Source organism: Megascapheus bottae, chromosome 17 (assembly GCF_031878675.1).
Source record: "Megascapheus bottae isolate mThoBot1 chromosome 17, mThoBot2.hap1, whole genome shotgun sequence".
NCBI classification, from domain to species: Eukaryota; Metazoa; Chordata; class Mammalia; order Rodentia; family Geomyidae; genus Megascapheus; species Megascapheus bottae.
This window is the reverse complement of record NC_143525.1, coordinates 19,550,886-19,570,983: the sequence shown is the minus strand read 5'-3', so window position 1 is coordinate 19,570,983 and position 20,098 is coordinate 19,550,886.

Genomic DNA, 20,098 nt, shown 5'->3' with positions numbered 1-20,098 from the left:
GGGAGCGGGCAGGAATTACGGGTAATTGCAGTGAAATTACAGAAAGTAATGTAATGTGTCCGGCCTGGTTAACAGAAATTAACCAGGTGGAGGTATAAGGCCCCTGTGACCCAGTGATTTAACCCTAAGTCTGGGAATGTGGCTTCGTGCTAGAATGCTTGCCTAGCTTGCATGAAGCCCTGAGTTCGGTTCCTTGGTACCCTATACACAGAAAAAACTGGAAGTGGAAGTGGTGCTGTGGCTCAAGTGGCAGAGCACTAGCCTTAATCAAAAGTGTTCAAGGACAGTGCTCAAGCACCCGACTGACAAAAGAAAAAGAAAAAAAAGGAAAGAAAACTGGGCGCGGTGGCTCACACCTGTAATCCTAGCTACTTTTTTTTTTTTTTTGGATCGGTTGTGGGGCTTGGACTCTGGGCCTGGGCGCTGTCCCTGAGCTCTTCAGCTTAAGGCTACCCCTTGAGCCTCAGCACCACTGTTGGTTTTCTAGTAGTTAAGTGGAGGATTATAGGCATCAAGTACCTGGCTTTGGGCAGTTATCTTGAAATTCTTCTCTAGTGAATGGCTCTTTTGTTTTTTTTTCTTGTGGTTCTGTGTAGTTGAGAGGGTTTTTTTGTTTGTTTGTTTTTTTCAGTCATGGGGCTTCAATTCTGGGCCTGGTTGCTATTCCTGAGCTGTTCAACTCAAAGCTACCACTCTACCACTTGTGCCACAGCTTCTGGGTTTCTGGTGGTTAATTAAAGATTAGAGTTTCATGGACTTTCCTGCCAACGCTGGATTTTAACTGCAATCCTCAGATCTCAGTCTCTTGAGTAGCTAGGATTATAGCTTGTTTTTGTTTTTGTTTTTAACTTAACATAGATGTGGTAAATATTTATGTTGTGGGAGTTTTAAGTGTTTGGTTTTTTTTTCTTTGCTTTTAATTGGTCTACTTTCATAGGCAATGACTCTATACTTAGTTGAACCTACTTTAGGTTCTATCTTTTAGGTAACATGTCAAATCTCATATCTTCTCAGATGAGTGGCTTTGAATCTTCCTATGTATAGTTGATTCAAGGATAGGTCATCCAAAGAGGAATAGTATTGAAGGATTGACCTCCACCCTGTTTTCCCAGGTACATACAGATGCCAGGCAAGCCACCAAAGATATGCGCAGACTGCCTGTGCAGGCAGGGCAATCGAAGTCTTACTGTAAGCATTCCATTGTGGGCCCAGCTGAAAAGCCCCCACCTTCCTTGACCTAATGACTTTTTCATTAACCTCTGCCTCCCTGCTAGACCTCATAAACCCCTCTTCCCCAGCCCATCTTACACAACCTCCATTCCTGTAAGAAGGTCTGTGTTGCTCCCTGGCAATGGACAGGGAGATTGAGTCTGGCATGTTCCTTCCTTTTTCCTCCACTTTCCTAACAAATACATGCACAGAATTTGGGCCCCATCCTTTTCAGCTCCTCTTTTCATTTCCAGATTCTTCCTTCAATTTCCTACAGCTACAAATCACCTGGATTCTGACATATTAACTTGTCTGATCAAAAAGACTGAACTGAAATCTACTAGAGTTTCATTGACCCACGTCAGGTTAGCTTTGGCTTACTCTGAGAATAGGAGCTATTAAACTAGGAAATTTATTCCCAGGTGTTAACTATTTTCCGGAAGCTGCTAGCTTTTGTTTCTTGGGCTTGTTGCTTTTTGTTCAGATTAGATGTTCCTGTTCTCTGATTGGCACACGCCTACAATTGGCATAGCATCCCCATGTTGCTGGGAAAACAGGCATGTGCTACTGTACCCAGCTATAGTGCTTCCCTCTAGGCAAGTGTTCTGAGCTACATTTCCAACCTATTATCATAGTTGAAACATTCTTCTGTAGTCACAAAACATTTTCAAGGAAAGATTTTTTTTTATCACAAACACAAGTGGGTGGTTCTAAATGCCCACATCACTCTCCACTGTGTGCAGAGAGTGGGATTTTTGTGACTACTCTCAAAACACTACTACTTTCTTGGCTTGCTCTGTAAATCAGATGTACAACCATAGGATCTTTAAAGCATTGTTATCTCAACCCCCTGAGTTTGCCTTTCATCCTACTTACTAGTTTAACAAATGGAATCATTTAGTCCTGGAGAGATGCCCCATTGTGATGCTATAGTTCTATGTTTTCATTACACACACACACACACACACACGCATACACACACACAATTTTATTTTTTGGTGCAAGTCCAAAAAGTCCCAGGTTTAGGGCTTACACTCAGAGTCTAGATAATATGAGCTTTTCTTTCTTTTTTTCTTTCTTTTTAATTGCTGGTCCTGGGGCTTGAACTTAGGGACAAGGCACTATTTCTGAGCAGTTTTGCTCAAGGCTAGCATTCTACCACTTGAGCCGCAGCTCCACCACTGCCTTTTTGTGCTTAACTGGAGATAAGAATCTCTCAGATTTTTCCTGCCCTGGCTGGTTCAAACCATGAGCCTTTGATCTCAGTCCTGGGAATAGGTAGAATTATAGGTGTCAACCCGTGCCAGCTGTCTCTGAGCTTTTGTGCTCAAAGCTGGCATTGTACCACTTGAGCCACAACTCCACTTCTGGCTTTTGGTGGGTAATTGGAGATAAGAGTCGCATAGATGTTTCCCCTCATATTTCAGCCTCCTGAGTATCTAGAAGTTCATGCATAAACTACCATCATCTGGCTTATGTTCATTAATATTATTATTATTATTATTATTATTATTAGTCCTGGGGCTTGAATTGAAGGCTTTAGCGCTGTCCTTGAGCTTCTTTTGCTTAAGGCTAGCAGTCTACCATTTGAGCCACAGTACTACTTAGGGCTTTTTCTGTGTATGTGGTACTGAGGAATTAAACCCAGGGTTTCATATAAGCTAAGCAAATACTCTACTGCTAAGCCACATTTGCAGCCCCATTTTTTTTTAATTCAATATATTTGTCTCCCCGCCCCCCTCTCTTTCTCTCTTTTGCCAGTCCTGGGGCTTGAACTCAGAACCTGGGAACTGTCCTTGGACACTTTTTGCTCAAGGCTAGCACTCTGCCACTTGAAGCACAACACCCCTTCTGGCTTTTTCTATATATGTGGTTCCAGGGAATTGAACCACTAAGCCACCTTCTCAGCTCCCTAGAACATTTTATTTTTATATATATATATATATATATATATATATATATATATATGCCACACTCCTGGTCCTTCAGTGTTGCTCTTTGCAGCTCTCCTTTGCAGATATTTAAGCAGTTAGGCGCTCACTCTTCAAGTGAGAGACAATGAATGTTAACTGCACATATCAGAGCTACCATCGGCTACCTTGAAGTTTACTTGTGTGATATCTTGTATTGTTCATGAAAAGTTCAGATTAGGAAAACAGTGCCTATCATACGTAAGTCACATAAGTCTCCTGGCTTCATGCACCTTATTTAATTCTCTCAGTTAAAAAAGAAAAACAAATCCTAAAGACATGCTGTTCAGATTTCATAATTTTTATACTCCATTAACCAATTAAGTTATTAGGTTTCTAACAAATAAAATTTTATTTAACATATATTTATCTTAATTTCACTTACATGTGCTATAAAAACTGCATTGTATGCAAAGGCTGAAATGTGCCAAATAGTTGTGAAAGTAAACTGCAACCAAGATTTCTTTAAAAACAAAAACAAAAAAGACCCAGACTAAGTTGAAGTCTGCAGGGACTGTGCTGGGCTCTCCTGTAGCAGCTCAGTTGTAATCTCCTGCAGAGATGTGTAGTTGAAGAAAATTTAATCTTTTAGTCCATTGTGGATTCAGGTTTGGATGCTTAATCTGAAATGGAAATGTCACTTGAGGAGCTGTAGTCTTCTTCAGGGATGGAGAATATTTAGCCTCAGTAGTGGTTATAGAAGTTGTAGAAAGCAGTAAGCCCATTGGTTGAAATGTGACCTTGCCTGTCATTAGACTCTGGGTTAGAGCCGGAGCGGTGATGGAAAATGGGGCGTGGGATGTAAACTTCAGTGGTTAGACACGTGAGCTCTGATTCAACCAGTGGTTTGAGTTAAATAGCCAATCAGGTAATTGTACTTCCCCTATAAAAGTTATGTAAAGTTCTTGCTCAGGGCCTTTCCAGCATTGCCGGCTGCTGGTACACAGAGGCCGGAGTCTAGACTCGTAAATGAAAGACCCTTGCTTTTTAGCTTTGACTGGAGCCTCTGGTGGTCTTTTCGGGGTTCTAGGAATTCGGGTACAACATTTGGTGCATGGGCCGGGAACCCCCAAGTCCACTCAGACGCCTAGTCAAGGGGTCGTGGAAAAACTGCGGTAAATAGGCCGGCTTCATTTGTCTCTGTGTATTGTGTTTTATCTGATAATCTGTTAACCTGGGTTGCCTATAGGTTCTGTATCTGGGTCAACGAAGTATCCTGGCAGACACCTATAGGATTGTTGATGGGGCCAGTGGGAGACGTCCCTTGTGCCCTTCTGGGGAACTATTGTTAGGACGGCTGTACTGCGACCATCCCTCTGTTTGATAGTCCCACCCAGGTTGTATTGAGGAGCTATTGTTAGGACGGCTGTACTGCTACCATCCCTCTGTCTGATAGTTCCATCCAGGCTGTATTGGGGAACTGCTGTTAGGTCAGTCGTATTACGATCACCCCTCTGTTTATCCATTCCCTTCTGGTTATTGGTTTAAGCGCGCATAAGTTGTTTTTGTTGTTCATTTGTTTTTTTGTATTTCTGTTTGTTTTTTTTTATTTGGATATCTTCCTCTGAGATGGGTACTACTCTGCTTGCTCTTCTAATAATGAATTTTAAGGATGTTAGAAGCAGAGGTTTTGATTTGAGTAAAAACAAACTAATTACTCTTTGTAATTCGAAATGGCCGACCTTTGATGTTGGATGGCCCCCAGAGGGCACTTTTAGCCTCTCCATAATTCGGAAGGTAAGGGAGAAGATACCAGAACAGTCTGGCTACTTTGATCAGATTCCTTATATTCTTGTTTGGCAAGATTGGGTAGAAAATCCCCCTGCCTGGTTATCCTCCTTTCTTCTCTCCACAAGCAACGTCTTGGCCCTGCGCCAGGCTGATGCCTCTTGACCCAAGCCCTCAGCTCCTTTTCACCCAATCCTGGCTGATAGTACAGACCCCCTTCTCCTTGAACCCCCTCCATATTTTCCTCCTCCTTCCAATCCACAATTTTCTATGTCAACAGGAGAAGTAGAGGTTTCTTCCTCGGGCGATGTGGAGGTGAAAGTGGCTTCCCCAAATGCCACTGAAGGCCCAGCGGGTAGGACACGGGGACATACTCAACGAGCAGCGAGCCCGCGTTTTCCTGATTCCACGATGGCCCTCCCACTGCGTGAAATTGGTTTTCCAGATGATACTAGGCATCCTAGGTTCCAGTATTGGCCTTTTTCCACCAGTGACCTCTACAACTGGAAAACCCACAGTGCTTGTTTTTCTGATAACCCTAAAGTTTTGATTTCTCTTCTAGAAAGTGTTATGTTCACTCATCAGCCCACCTGGGATGATTGTCAGCAGCTCCTCCGAATCATGTTTACTACGGAGGAGAGGGAAAGGATCCAAGTGGAGGCCAGGAAATTGGTCCCTGGCGACGATGGGCAGCCCACTGTTAATCCAGATTAGATTAATGATACTTTTCCCTTAACTAGACCTCCCCAGGATAAATGGGATTACAACACAGCAGAAGGTAGGAGAAGGCTACGGGTGTATCGCCAGACTCTCATGGCGGGTCTCCAGACTGCCGCTCGCAAGCCCACTAATTTGGCTAAGGTATATTTGGTTCTTCAAGGTAAAACAGAAACTCCTTCTGAGTATTTAGAGAGATTAATGGAAGCCTTTAGACGGTTTATCCCAATGGACCCTGAAGCCCCTGAAAATCAGGCAGCTGTAGTTATGTCTTTTGTTAACCAGGCAGCTTCAGATATTAAGAGGAAGCTAGAGAAATTAGAGGACTTAGAAGGAAAAAGTATCCAAGATTTACTCAGGATTGCTCAGAAAGTTTTAATAACAGGGATGCTCCAGAGGAGAAACAGCTGAGAGCAACACAGAGAATGATTAAAGTATTGGCTGCTGTAGTTCAACAGGGAAGATCATCACAAAGAGGTTCATGTGGCCCACAATCTTTGAGGCCTCCAGGTCAAGATTTGAGCAAAGATCAATATGCTTACTGCAAAGAATTTGGTCATTGGGCTAGGGAATTCCCGAAAAGAAAAAAGAGCAGATTGGACCAGTGGCAATGAAAAACTTCTGTGTTAGTCACTCATGACACGGAGGACTAGGGGAGACGGGGTTTGGATCCCCTCCCTGAACCTAGGGTAACTTTGCAGGTGGAGGGGACTCCTGTCCAGTTTTTAGTGGACACAGGTGCTCAGCATTCGGTCCTTATTAAGCCTCAAGGAAAACTCTCCACAGCTACATCATGGGTGCAGGGGGCTACAGGAATAAAGAAATATTCTTGGACAACTCAAAGGACGGTGGACCTGGGAGCTGGTAAGGTGTCACATTCCTTCCTAGTCATCCCTGAAAGCCCCTACCCCTTATTGGGGAGAGACTTATTAACCAAGTTGGGAGCTCAGATTTACTTCCTGCCAGGCGGACCTAAGGTCACAAACTCCCAGGGGAGGCCACTGACAATATTGACCTTAGCACTGGAAGATGAGTATCGCCTTCATCAGCAGCAGAATCCCCCTGATTCAGGAATTGATGTTTGGCTCAAACAGTTTCCAGAAGTATGGGCAGAAACTGGAGGGATGGGATTAGCTAAGCACCGGCTAGCACTTTATATAGAAATAAAACCTGGGGCCGACCCTGTTCAAGTCCGACAGTATCCTATGTCTTTAGAGGCTCGGGTAGGAATAACTCCTCATATTCACCGCCTCTTAGACCAGGGAGTGTTACGACCTTGCCAGTCAGCCTGGAACGCTCCAATACTGCCAGTACGCCAGCTTCACACAGGAGAATATAGGCCAGTGCAGGATTTAAGAGAGGTTAACAAGCAGGTTATGGACATACACCCAACTGTGCCTAATCCTTATACACTCCTGAGTACTCTTGACCCTGAAAAACAGTGGTATACGGTCTTGGATTTAAAAGATGCTTTCTTCAGTTTGCCTTTGGCCCCCAAAAGCCAAGAACTTTTTGCATTTGAATGGACTGACTCAGAAAAGGGCATTAATGGGCAACTGACCTGGACCCAACTGCCACAGGATTTAAAAGTTCACCCACACTATTTGATGAGGCCCTCCATGAGGATCTGAGTACAGACAAAAACACCCCGATTTGGCCCTTTTACAGTATGTTGATGATCTTTTAATAGCGGCACAGACTCTTGAGGGGTGCATCCAGGGGACAAAGGACCTCCTACAGACCTTAGGAAAGCTGGACTATCGAGCCTCGGCTAAGAAAGCACAGATCTGCAAGACTGAGGGAACCTATTCAGGGTACCTACTGAAAGGAGGGCAAAGGTGGCTAACTGCTGCCCACAAAGAGACAGTGCTCTGCATACCCAGACCACAATCACAACGACAGGTGCGGGAATTTGGGGGGACAGCTGGATTTTGCCAGCTGTGGATTCCCGGGTTTGCAGAACTGGCCAAGCCCTTGTACTTGGCTACTAAGGATCAGCAACCTTTTTGCTGGACAGAAGAAGCTGAACAGGCTTTCCAACAAATAAAGACAGCCTTATTGTCTGCCATAGCCTTAGGACTCCCGGATGTTCTTAAACCCTTCCAGTTATTTGTGGATGAGAGTAAAGGGGTAGCTAAAGGAGTTCTGACTCAATATCTGGGTCCCTGGAGATGAGCCATTGCTTATCTATCTAAAAAGCTGGACTCTGTGGCTGCTGGATGGCCTCCCTGCCTCCGAATGATTGCGGCCACGGCACTGATGGTAAAGGATGCAAATAAGTTGACCCTGGGACAGGAGTTACAGATTACAACACCTCCAGCTATTGAGGGCATTCTCAAACAGCCCCCAGACCGATGGCTTAGTAATGCCCAACTCATTCATTATCAAGGACTATTGCTAAACCCTCTCAAGATTCTTTTCCAGCCTCCAATTGCCCTTAACCCAGCCTCGCTACTGCCCGATCCAGACCTGGAAGCCCCACTTCATGATTGTGCTGAGGTTTTCGCCCAAGTGCATGGAGTAATCTGTGAGATAAGCCTCGGCCAGATGTGGAGATTGTCTGGTTCAGCGATGGAAGCAGCTTTATACACCAAGGACAGAGGTATGCAGGGGCTGCAGTAGTCTCAGAAACTGAAGTAATCTGGGCTGAGTCCCTGCCTGCAGGAATGTCAGTACAAAGAGCGGAACTGGTGGCTTTAACCCAAGCTTTAAGACTTGGTAAGGATAAAAGACTGACAGTTTATACGGACAGTTGGTATGCTTTTGCCACCGCCCACATACACAGGGCAATATACAGAAAGAGGGGCCTCCTTACAGCAGAAGGAAAGACTATCAAAAATAAGGAGGAAATATTGGCACTCCTGGCTGCTCTTTGGGAACCAAAGAAACTGGCAATAGTCCATTGCCCAGGACACCAGAAACCTGTAGATCTTGTGTCCAGGGGCAATCATCTGGCTGACCAGACTGCCCAGGAGGTGGCTTTTTCTTCAACTACAGCTCTAGCCCTCCAACTCCCAGACCCAGGACCCAGAGTCTTACCATCGATTCCAGGGTATACGGAGTAAGACTTGCAATGGATTGAGAAACTACCTATGGCACAGCTCCTCAGTGGATGGTGGAGAGATTCCAGGAGACACATAGTACTCCCAGAAAAATTAGGGATGAAGGTGCTACAAAAAATTCACCATAGTACTCATCTAGGAGCCAGAAAGATGCAAGATTTAATAAGATAAACTGGACTACGAATTAAGGAGGCAGAATTGATCAGATTATTTCAGGTTGCAGAGTATGTCAGCTAAATAATGTAGGGAGAAACCAGCAAAATTTAGGGGCAAGACAGCAAGGGGACAAGCCAGGAGCCAATTGGGAGGTAGACTTTTACTGAAGTAAAACCAGGGAAGTATGGATATAAGTATTTGTTAGTTTTTGTAGATACCTTCTCAGGATGGGTCGAGGCTTTCCCCACTAAAAGGGAAACTGCACAGATAGTGGCTAAGAAGATACTTAAGGACATCTTACCCAGGTATGGCTTTCCAGTAATGATAGGTTCAGACAATGGACCTGCATTTGTCTCAAAGGTAAGTCAGGGACTGGCTTCCATACTTGGGGCAGATTGGAAATTACATTGTGCCTATAGACCCCAAAGGCCAGGACAGGTAGAGAGAATGAATAGAACATTAAAAGAGACGCTGATCAAATTGACCATGGAGACTGGCACAAACTGGGTAGCTCTTCTCCCCTATGCTCTGTTCAGGGTTCAAAACTCCCCTTTTAAATTAGGACTTACCCTCCTATGAAATAATGTTTGGTAGACCTCCCCCTATAATACCCAATCTTAAAGAAAATCTTGTTAGAAGAGGATGGTGATTCTGAATTTTTGTTTTCACTCCAAGCCCTGCAAAGGGCTCACCAAGAAGTCTGGCCCAAGCTGAGGGACCTGTACAAGACAGAACCACCTCTGGTGCCTCATCGCTATGGACCGGGTGATTGGGTACTCGTGAAACGCCACCAGCAAGAAAATCTGGAGCCACGATGGAAAGGACCCTTTCAGGTTATCCTGACAACACCCACCGCCCTCAAGGTAGACGGAGTAGCTTCTTGGATCCATTACACCCACGCCAAGCCAGTGGATCCGTTTCCAGACTTCATAGAACCCTTGTTCAAAACAACTTGGAAGATTGATTGGATCAAAAGTAGCCCTTTAAAAATTAAGTTACGCCGCCAAAATCAATAATAGTTATGGGCAGTATCTGGATAGGGACTTTGTGTGGGTAAATACTCATAGTTGTGCATTCCCACCTAATGGTGTTAAAACGGGAAAGGGAGCAAAGTGAAGGAATTTTTCCCCTTGGTTGATAACCCTGGTTTTTGTTTTAGCTGGACCCTTAGGCCCTTGTGTGATTATGGTATGCAGAGATAGATCCAAGATTGGCTCTAAAAGTGTCATGGGAAAGGGGGGAATGTTGTGCCAAGATTGTTCCATCTTCTGGGAATGATGCCCTCCCCCCCTTGCTTAGGGCCCATGTACTTGAACCCCAGGTGGTAACAGCTTGGTTCTCAGTGGTTAGACACCTGAGCTCTGATTCAACCAGTGGTTTGAGTTAAATAGCCAATCAGGTAATTGTACTTCCCCTATAAAAGCTGTGTAAAGTTCTTGCTCAGGGCCTTTCAGCGTTGCCGGCTACGGGTACGCGGAGGCCCGAGTCTAGACTTGTAAATAAACAACCCTTGCTTTTTAGCTTTGACTGTGACCTCTGGTGGTCTTTTCGGGGTTCTAGGAATTTGGGTACAACAGTTTCATTGTCTGTAAATTAGAATCACTGTGAAATGATAAAGCACTGAAAGAATGTCTCTTTTCCCTCTCCTTTGGCTTATGTCTATTTTTCTTTTTTAGAAATCTTGTTCCAATTTAATCACAGAACTGAGCTTTGGAACTTTCCAGGGATGGCATGGAATGCCGTTTTTATACCACATGTGAGTGGTATAGAAAATAAGCATGCTAAATTAAACCCCATTTATGTGTTGAAAACCTAATATCTTTATTATCTGGGTGTAAGAAATATATGAGCTCTCAAAAGTATGACTTTAGGATCCAGTCACTTCTTCCCCTTGTTTAAAGTATGTTCATTGTTATTAAGTAGTTTCTTTGTTGGTTTTCTTTTTCTGGAGGGGGGCAGTCATGGGGCTTGAGCTCAGCCTGTAAACTGTCCCTGAGCACTTCAGCTCATGGCTACTGCCCTACCCTTAAGGCAAGTCACACTTCCCATTTTCCAGAGGTTAATTGCAGATAAGAGTCTCAGGTTCTTTGTGCCTGGACTGGCTTTGAACTGTGATCCTCAGATCTCAGCCTCCTGAGTAGCTAGGATTACAGGTGTGAGTCACCACTTCAGGCTTATTAAGTAGTTTTACTAAAGCGTTGCAGTTCCATGTCAGGTTATGAGTATAGTGCTTCTTGACAATGTCACTCGTTCCTTCACTCTTCTTTCTCTTCTCCCCCTCTCACCCACAGTCACAGGTTATATAGTTTATAGTTTACATTGTATACACTGAATACAATGACTGCATCTGTTCACTCCTCTATCCATCCCATCCTGTGTACCTACACCAAAGCAGAACAAAACTTGTTTCCATTTCAATGGCATTGGTTGTTCAGAGGAGTTATTCCACCTTCCTTTAGTCAGTTTTTGTTTTTGCTTTTGTTTTGATGGTCAGGGGCTTGAACTTGGCCTGGGTGTTGTCCCTGAGCTCTTCAACTCAAGACTGCTGCCCTACCCTTGATGCAAGTCCCAGTCCCCATTTTCTAGAGGTTCATTGGAGATAAGAGTCTCTGGTCCTTAGCTGAGTGGTGGTTCGTGCCTGTACTACTACTCAGGAAGCTGAGATCTCTGAGGATCATGTTTCAAAGCCAACCCCGGCAATACAAAGCCCAGATCCTTTTTAAGAACATTTCAATTGGGGTTTACCATGAATGTCTGGCTTCTCCTTCAGAGACATGGGAACAGCACAAGTGCGACCTACCAAGAGGAATAAATGGTACACATTCTCTTATGAAGAAAAACAAGTCTCTTATCTCCAATTAATTACAAGAAAATGGGAAATGGGGCTATGGCTCAAGGGTAGGGCTGTAGCCTTCAGCTGAAGAGCTCAGGGACAGCGCCCAGGCTGTGTTCAAGGCCCATGATGCCCCCCCCCGCAAAAAAGTCATAGGTCCTTTTATGCCAGGGCTGGCTTTGTACCATGATCCTCAGATCTCAGCCTCCTGAGGAGCTAGGATTATGGGCGTAAGCCACCCCACCCGGTTCAATTAGTCTGTTTTTGCATGTGTAAATGCATTCAGTTCCCTACATGCTATCATGCCTAGTTGTATTTTTAAATTTAGCTTCCACATATAAGAGACAACTTGTGTGCTATCTCCCTGAGCCTGGCTTACTTCACTGAACATGTTTATGTAGGTCCATTCATTTTCCAGCAAATGACACAACCTTATTCTTTCTAATGATGAGTAAAATTCCATTCTATGTAGGTGCCACATTTTCTTGATCTCTACTCATCTGTTGAAGGGCATTTGGGCTGTTTCCATAACTTGGCTATTGTGAACGCAGAGAACATGAATGTGCAAGTGTCCTTACCATATGCTGACTTGTGATCTTCTGGGTTGTTGCCCCCAAATGATAATCATTTCGTTTCCCAAATGAAGGAATAAAATAAGGTACACAAGGCTAGGAGTCACACAAGTGCTTGGTTTTGTTTTCCTACTTTGGCCAGGGCAACAGAAGACAGCAAGCAAATGATCTCAAATGATCTCTGACATGGGAGGCAATGGCTGCTCTGATATGTGTGAGGCTAGCATCCATTGCTTCTGCATTGCAGAATAAATGCCAGGCTACTCAAATGTCTGGGAGGCAGACGCGCAGTGAGCAAAGTTGATCACCCAGTCCTCCACTGAGCAAAATGGTGTGGCTGCTTTCTCAGTGCCAGTTTTTTCTAATGGTGACACAGGGCACTTCTCTAAGTCAGGCAGAATGTTATTTGTCAAGTATATGGCTCTGAAGTTGTCAATTACTTTGTTCAGTAGGAACCTCTGAGATATAGAAAAGGATATACATTCAAAAACAAAATACATGGCTACTGATTCTATATGTTTTTCCTTCTTGAATACCTTAAAGAAGAAATGTGGTTTTATTTCATTTCAGTTCAAAAATGGTATGTGGGAGCCAGGTTCAATGGCTCATGCCTATAATCCTAGCTACTCAGGAGGCTGAGATCTGAGGATCAAGGTTCAAAGCCAACCTGGCCACTTTAGTCTCAGGAGACTCTCATCTCCAATTAGTCACCAGAAAACTGAAAGTGGCTGAAAGTGTAGCTGTGGCTCAAGGGGTATGGAGGTAGCCTTGAGCTGAAAAGCTCAGCGATAGCACCCTGGCCCAGAGTCCAAGCCCCAAGGCCAACCAAAAAAAAAAGAAAAAAAAAAGAAAAAAAAGGGACGTTGTTTGCCAGACATGGAGGCAAACACCTATATTCTAGCCTTGCTGATGAAGTGTATCCAGGCAATGAGTACAGTAGCCACTGTAGGCTACATACCTAAAACTACATCTCTGTTGTTCAATGTTCTGAAGGATATTATAATGCCAGGTGAAATTGTCCTCTAAACTTTTCTTTATGAAAGGCTGTCTACTAGTGAATCAGTAAATTCGGATTCTTAAAATTTGTGTTGGTGGTGGATTGAGATGTAACCCACACTAAGCATCCTGCTTGTGTCAATTACCCTCCTGTGGAGCCTATATATTCTGCTGTGCAAAAATAAAGATTGAGACCTTGATCAGAATACTGTCTTGGTTTCCCTCCTTTCATCTGGTTTGTCTCTCATTCAGGTCTGTTCCTCCTCGAGCTCTAGTTGACTACCCCATGGGCCGGGGTCAAGTGGCGCCCAATGTGGGGCCTGAGGAACGGAAGCCGAGCTGAATCTCGCCTGAGAGGTGCCCACCTCGCTTGGATCGGCACCTACCCGGTGAGTGAAGATCTGCATAACGAGCACTGCAGAGTTGCCTGCCTACGATACAGGTCCTGAAGGTAAGGAAAGCTTCACAATTAAGGGACAAACACTAAGCAGGCATGAGCTATTAATCCGGGCCTTAATGCCTCACTCAAAGCATGAGGAGCACGCGTTAAGAAAAAAGATTTGGTAGATTTCTTTGTTTCTGGAAGATCTTTCTCCTTGGTTCCCACAAGAGGGAACCATAGACAGAAACAGATGGCATCGTGTAGGTGACTGTCTTAAAGACTTTTACCGCACTTTCAGCCCCGAAAACGTGCCTGTTCAAGCCTTCTCCTATTGGAACCTCATAAATGAGGTCAAGCAGATGTCTCTTGGGTGGTAAAACATAGTGAAACCTTCCTAAAGGAAAAATGTAAGGGAAGCCAGGCTTCTCTTCAAAAAGAATCTTCCAAAACTTCCCATCCCCCTCCTACCACCTCTCCTTGTCCCTTAGTCTCCAACCCTGTACCCACAGATAGTCGTGGTGCTCAGCCCGATAAGCCAAAATCCATTTATCCTGTTCTTTCGGGTATGGACCTTGGTGATATTGGTGATGATGTTCACTCACCAGAAGAGAAGGCCTCACTGGAGGAAGAGGCAGCCAAATATCATAACTCCGATTGGTCTCCAACAACCTCCCTTTCGACCAAGCCTCCACCTTATAAAACGGCCCCTCCCTTCTACGCTCCTGCGCTTGCCATTGTTAAAGTTACCAGAGAAGCCCAGTCCTTAAAAACTCTTCTTCAAATTAAAAAGGAAAACTCTGATTTGCTTAAACAGCTTCGAGAGCTAGATCTAGAAATAAGTTCCCCATCCAATACCCTGCCCAAAGCCAAGACAAAGGATTGACGGACTCCCCACGCCTTTCCCATAACTAGATCCCAGATAAAATCAGCCAAGAGCCCCCCCTAATGAAACAGAAAACCAAGGAGATAATGAAGGAAAGAACAGGAAGAAGAGGAAAAGGAAGAGAAGGAGCCAGGTAATAAAGAACCAGAAACCTCCGGAGAAGAGGAGCGAGATGATGAAAACCTAAAAATACCATCCCTTAAGATTCAAATATATTAAGGAACTTAAAAGCGCTGTCTCCATGTATGGCCCAGTTGCCCCTTTACTCTCTCTCTTTTAGAATCCATGAGTGAGGACTGGCTTACAACAAATGACTGGGGAATGCTAGCTAAAGCTAAACTTAGTAGAGGCCATTATCTTTCATATAAGGCTGATTATACTGAAAGATGTCAGGACATTGCACATTGCGATGTGACCGCTGGAGGCCCGTCTAAGACATGGACCCTAGACAAATTATTAGGACAAAGCCCCTATGACAACAATGATAAACAAGCCAAATTCCCGCCAGGATTACTTGTTCAGACTCAACATGCCACTCTCCAAGCTTGGAAGAGCCTTCCCTCCCAGGGGTCTGCTGTTTCCTCCATTGCAAAAATTCACCAGGGGCCTCAGGAACCGTTTCGTGATTTGTGGGATGACTTACCGAGGCTGCAGAACGTTTGATGGGGCATGAGGAGACAGACAATGAACTCATTAGACATCTTGTCTTTGAAAATGCCAATTCTGCCTGTCAGGCCACAATACATCCTCATCACCACAGCAAAACTCTGATTATATCAGACTTTGTACTGATGTTGATCCAACCTCCTATAATATTGGATTGGCTATTGGAGCCGCCTTGAAGGCTAAGACATGTTTTAATTGTAAACAGCCTGGTCATTTTTTAAGAGAGTGCCCGGCCCCTAAGGCAGAGCAGCCTCCCCCTCCATCTCTTTGCCCCGATGCAAACGAGGAAACCATTGGGCCTCGGAATGCCGATCAAACACTGATAATCAGGGAAATCCATTGCCCCCAAAACAGAGAAACTTGATGAGGAGCCCACCTCAGAGCCCCAGAGGCCAACAATGGGATTGAACCCTGGGGCTGTCAGGTTCATCCCCCAATCTCCGGCTCATCTAATGTCATCTCCCTCATATGAGCAACGCCAGGTAGTGCAGGACTGGACCTCTGTGCCACCTCCCAATCAATATTGACTCCTGATTCCAGGACTCAGATCCTTTCCACTGGAATTTTTGGCCCTCTACTCCCAAACACATTTGGCTTAATTTTGGGACGCAGAGGCTCCACCATCCAGGGTCTTAATATTTCGCCAAGCATTATTGATAATGATTATACTGGGGAAATCAAAATAGTGGCAACTGCTTCTCAAGGACCTATAACTATTTCCCCTGGCCAGAGAATTGCTCAATTGGCATTGCTGCCTCTCATTGCTAATAATCCCAGTCACAAACGTCGGAGAGACCCTCATAATTTTGGTTCCTCAGATACCTCTTGGTTCAGGAAATTACACATAAGAGACCTTCATTAAAGTTAAAATTAGATGGAAGGATTTTTGAGGGACTTGTTGATACAGGAGCAGATGCTACTATTATTTTCAATAGGGATTGGCCTTCAGCTTGGCCCCTTAACCCTTCTATGACTCACTTAAAAGGAATTGGACAGACTTCTGATCCTATTCAAAGTTCTAAAATTATTTTGTGGGAAGATGAGGAAGGAAACAAAGGCACTGTGAAGCCTTATGTGGTCACCGGCCTCCCCGTTAACTATGGGGCAGAGACATTCTTTCTCAGATGGGACTCATTATGTGTAGCCCCAATGAATTAATTACTCAACAGATGCTTAATCAGGGATATCATCCAGGCCAAGGGCCGGGAAAGAATTCTCAGGATCTTACGTCACCCATTCAGGTTGTGCTAAGGCTGATCGCACCGGCATTGGCTATAAAAGTTTTCTTTAGTGGCCATTGACATGCCTGTACTCCATGCAGACAAAATTTCTTGGAAAAAGTCAGAGTCTGTGTGGGTTGATCACTGGCCGCTAACAGTTGAAAAGCTGGATGCAGCCACAGTATTAGTACAGGAACAGTTTGCTGCAGGCCGCATTGAATCTACCACTTCTCCTTGGAATACCCCCATTTTGGTAATAAAAAAGAAATCAGGAAGTGGAGACTTCTTCAAGATCTTAGGTGCTACACCAACTCCAGTGGAGTCTGTGCAGCATGGAGCAGAAAGAGCTTGAATGGCTGCCAGTCCTGAGGTTCGCACCAAAGGTGATCAGGCCTCCTGGAGGTCCCTGGCAGAGACCGGGACATATGCGTGGAATGCTCATAATGCTGGGTGCTGGGATTCTTTTAACACTCTTTTCATTTCTGATAGTTGATGGTATGGCAGTAATATTCTGTGCCAGCTACTGGCCTAAACAATTGATTGAGCGACTAGATGCTCCAGGAACTAAAAGTGCATGCCCAGCTACTCTGGCACAAGACACATCCACAGCAGCCTTGATGACCTCAATGCATTCTACTAATAATAAGACAGAATTAGAAACTAAAACGGAAAATATGATCTTTGAATTAGTAATAAATGTTAGTTTGCCTGAATATGCCTTTAATGCGTCTGCATTACTTGTGTAAATGTTGCAAGTACATAATGAATCATACGGAAAAGGATTAGAAGGGCTAGAGCACCGTGGTGTGCTCTAACTGAACAGCAACAATGGACTCTTGGGTTTCAGGTTTTACAATTCCTGGCACAGATGGTAAACAAAACTAATATTGATTAATGCCAAGGCAGATGACGCCTAACCACTATGTCTGACAAATTAACCATAGCTCCTTAGAAGGGAGGGAAAAGTTTCTTTTTTTTTTTTTTGCCAGTCCTGGGCTTGAGCTCAGAGCCTGAGCACTGTCCTTGGACTTTCTCAAGGCTAGAGCTCTACCACTTGAGCCTCAGCACCACTTCTGGCTTTTTTCTATGTATGTGGTACCGAGGAATCGAGCCCGGATCTTCATGCATGCTAGGCAAGCACTTTAACCACTAGGCCAAACTCCCGGCCAAAAGTTTCTTTTTTACTTAGAAAATGTACCCTGTAACCATTCTTAAACATGATTGTAATCTTTTGATCTTATGCCAACTGAAAGAAAATGTTCCTGCTTTGACTGTATATAATCTTACATTCAACAAGTAAAGCTTCGCAGCAGATTTCAAACCTCCCTTGCGTTTGTGTCTGTCTGTCATCACCGAATCCATTCCTGACCTGTGAATCCAGACTTGGTCTCCCCGCACTCCCGCTGAGTCGGTCTGCGGCACTTAGGGAAATTAATCAGGCCATGATTCCTATGGGCGCCCTTCAACCTGGCCTTCCTACTCCGGTTGCCATTCCCAAAGGATATTATAAAATTGTTATTGATTTAAAGGATTGCTTTTTCACCATCCCTCTCCATCCGGAGGATCGCCAATACTTTGCATTTAGTCTACCAGTAGTAAATTTTAAAGGCTCTATACCTAAGTTTCAGTGGAAGGTTTTGCCCCAGGGGATGGCCAATAGCCCTACATTATGTCAAAAATTTGTTGCTCAAATTATAGATCCATTTAGATTAAAGGATCCTCTATACATATAATTCATTTTATGGATGATATTCTTCTTGCTGGACCAGATGCTGATTGCCTTCTGCATTTTTCTCAGCAACTCTCAAATGCTCTTACCAGCTCAGGTCTTCAAATTGCACCAGGTAAGATTCAGCTGAAACCTCCATATTCATTTTTAGGCTTTGAGCTTTTTGCCAACAAAATATTGTCCCAAAAAATTCAACTTAGGACTGATCATCTTAAAACCTTAAATGATTTCCAAAAACTCTTAGGTGACATCAACTGGCTCCTCCCTTATCTTAAACTGACTACGGGGTGAACTTAAACCTTTGTTTGATATTCTTAGAGGAGATTCTGACCCCCTTTCTAAACGCTCCTTGAATGCTCCTGCTCAAGAAGTCCTCTCCAGTGTAAAGGCAGCCATTTCCAAACAACAAATTACTTTTGTTAATTATGATCTACCCCTACAGTTTATTTGTGCCATCAGCTTTACGCCCACTGGAGTTTTCTGGCAAAAGGGACCCCTTTATTGGGTACACCTACCTGCTGCACCATCTAAAGCCCTTATACCCTATACTACATGGGTAGCTGAAATAATAAAAATAGGGAGAGAACAAAGTAAAAAGATTTTTGTCAAGGACCTGGATAAAATAATATGGCCATATACCCCCTCCCAGATTCAATAGTTAATTCAAAATTATGATAATTGGGCCGTTTCATGCATTTCCTTTTTAGGCACCCTTGATAACCATTATCCCACTGATAAACTTTTTCAGATTTTGCGAGATCATCCCATTAGCTTCCCTGTACAGACCTCCCAAAAGCCCCTTCCTGATGCCTCTCTTGTGTTCACAGATGGCTCCTCCAATGTGCAAGCTGCCTTTTCTATTAATGGCAAAATTACTTCCTTAAAATCCCCCTATTGTTCTGCACAGTTCATTGAGTTGTTTGCCGTTTTACAAGTTTTTGCTCAGTTACCTACTTCCTCTTTTAATCTGTGCACTGATAGCACCTATATTGCTCATTCTATACCATTACTTGAAACAGTGCCTTTTATTAAGCCAACTACAAATGCTGCTCCCCTATTTTTCTTAATTCAACAGTATATTCAAACTAGAAGTTGCCCCTTCTTTATAGGCCATATCCGTGCCCACTCTGGTCTCCCTGGACCTTTGACAAAAGGTAATGAAATAATAGACCAAGCTACCCAACTGACACTCCTGGCTGAAAGTGACCCAATTGCCCAAGCCAGAGAGGCTCATTCATTACATCACCTTAATGCCCAGACCCTTCATCTCCTTTTTAAAATCACTAGAGAACAGGCACGGCAAATTGTCAAACAGTGCCAAAATTATGTTACCCTGTTGCCAATACCCCATTTGGGTGTTAATCCCTGAGGATTGGTTCCTAATGAGCTGTGGAAAATGGATGTTACCCATGTCCCTTTTTCTGGTACTCTTAAATATCTTCATGTTACTGCTGATACCGTTAGTGGATTTATTTTTGCTGCACCACATTCTGGTGAGGCCTCCAAAAATGTTATCGCCCATGTACTTAATTGCATGGCAGTTATGGGAAAGCCTAAGACTATTAAGACCGATAATGGCCCCAGATATACTGGCAAAAATTTTCAACATTTCTGCCACCACATGCAAATAAAACACATCACTGGTATTCCCTATAATCCTCAAGGTGACGGAATTGTTGAATGAGCTCAGCAGACCCTTAAAAATACTTTTCAAGGCTGGGAATTTGGCCTAGTGGTTAAAGTGCTTGCCTAGCATGCACGAAGATTCGGGTTCAATTCCTTCGTACCACATATATAGAAAAAACCGGAAGTGGTGCTGAGGCTCAAGTGGTAGAGTTCTAGCCTTGAGAAAGTCCAAGGACAGTGCTCAGGCCCTGAGCTCAAGCCCAGGACTGGCAAAAAAAAATACTTTTCAAAAGTTAAAAGCAGAAACCTTTTATCCCACAAAAGGAACTCCAAATAATATTCTTCATCA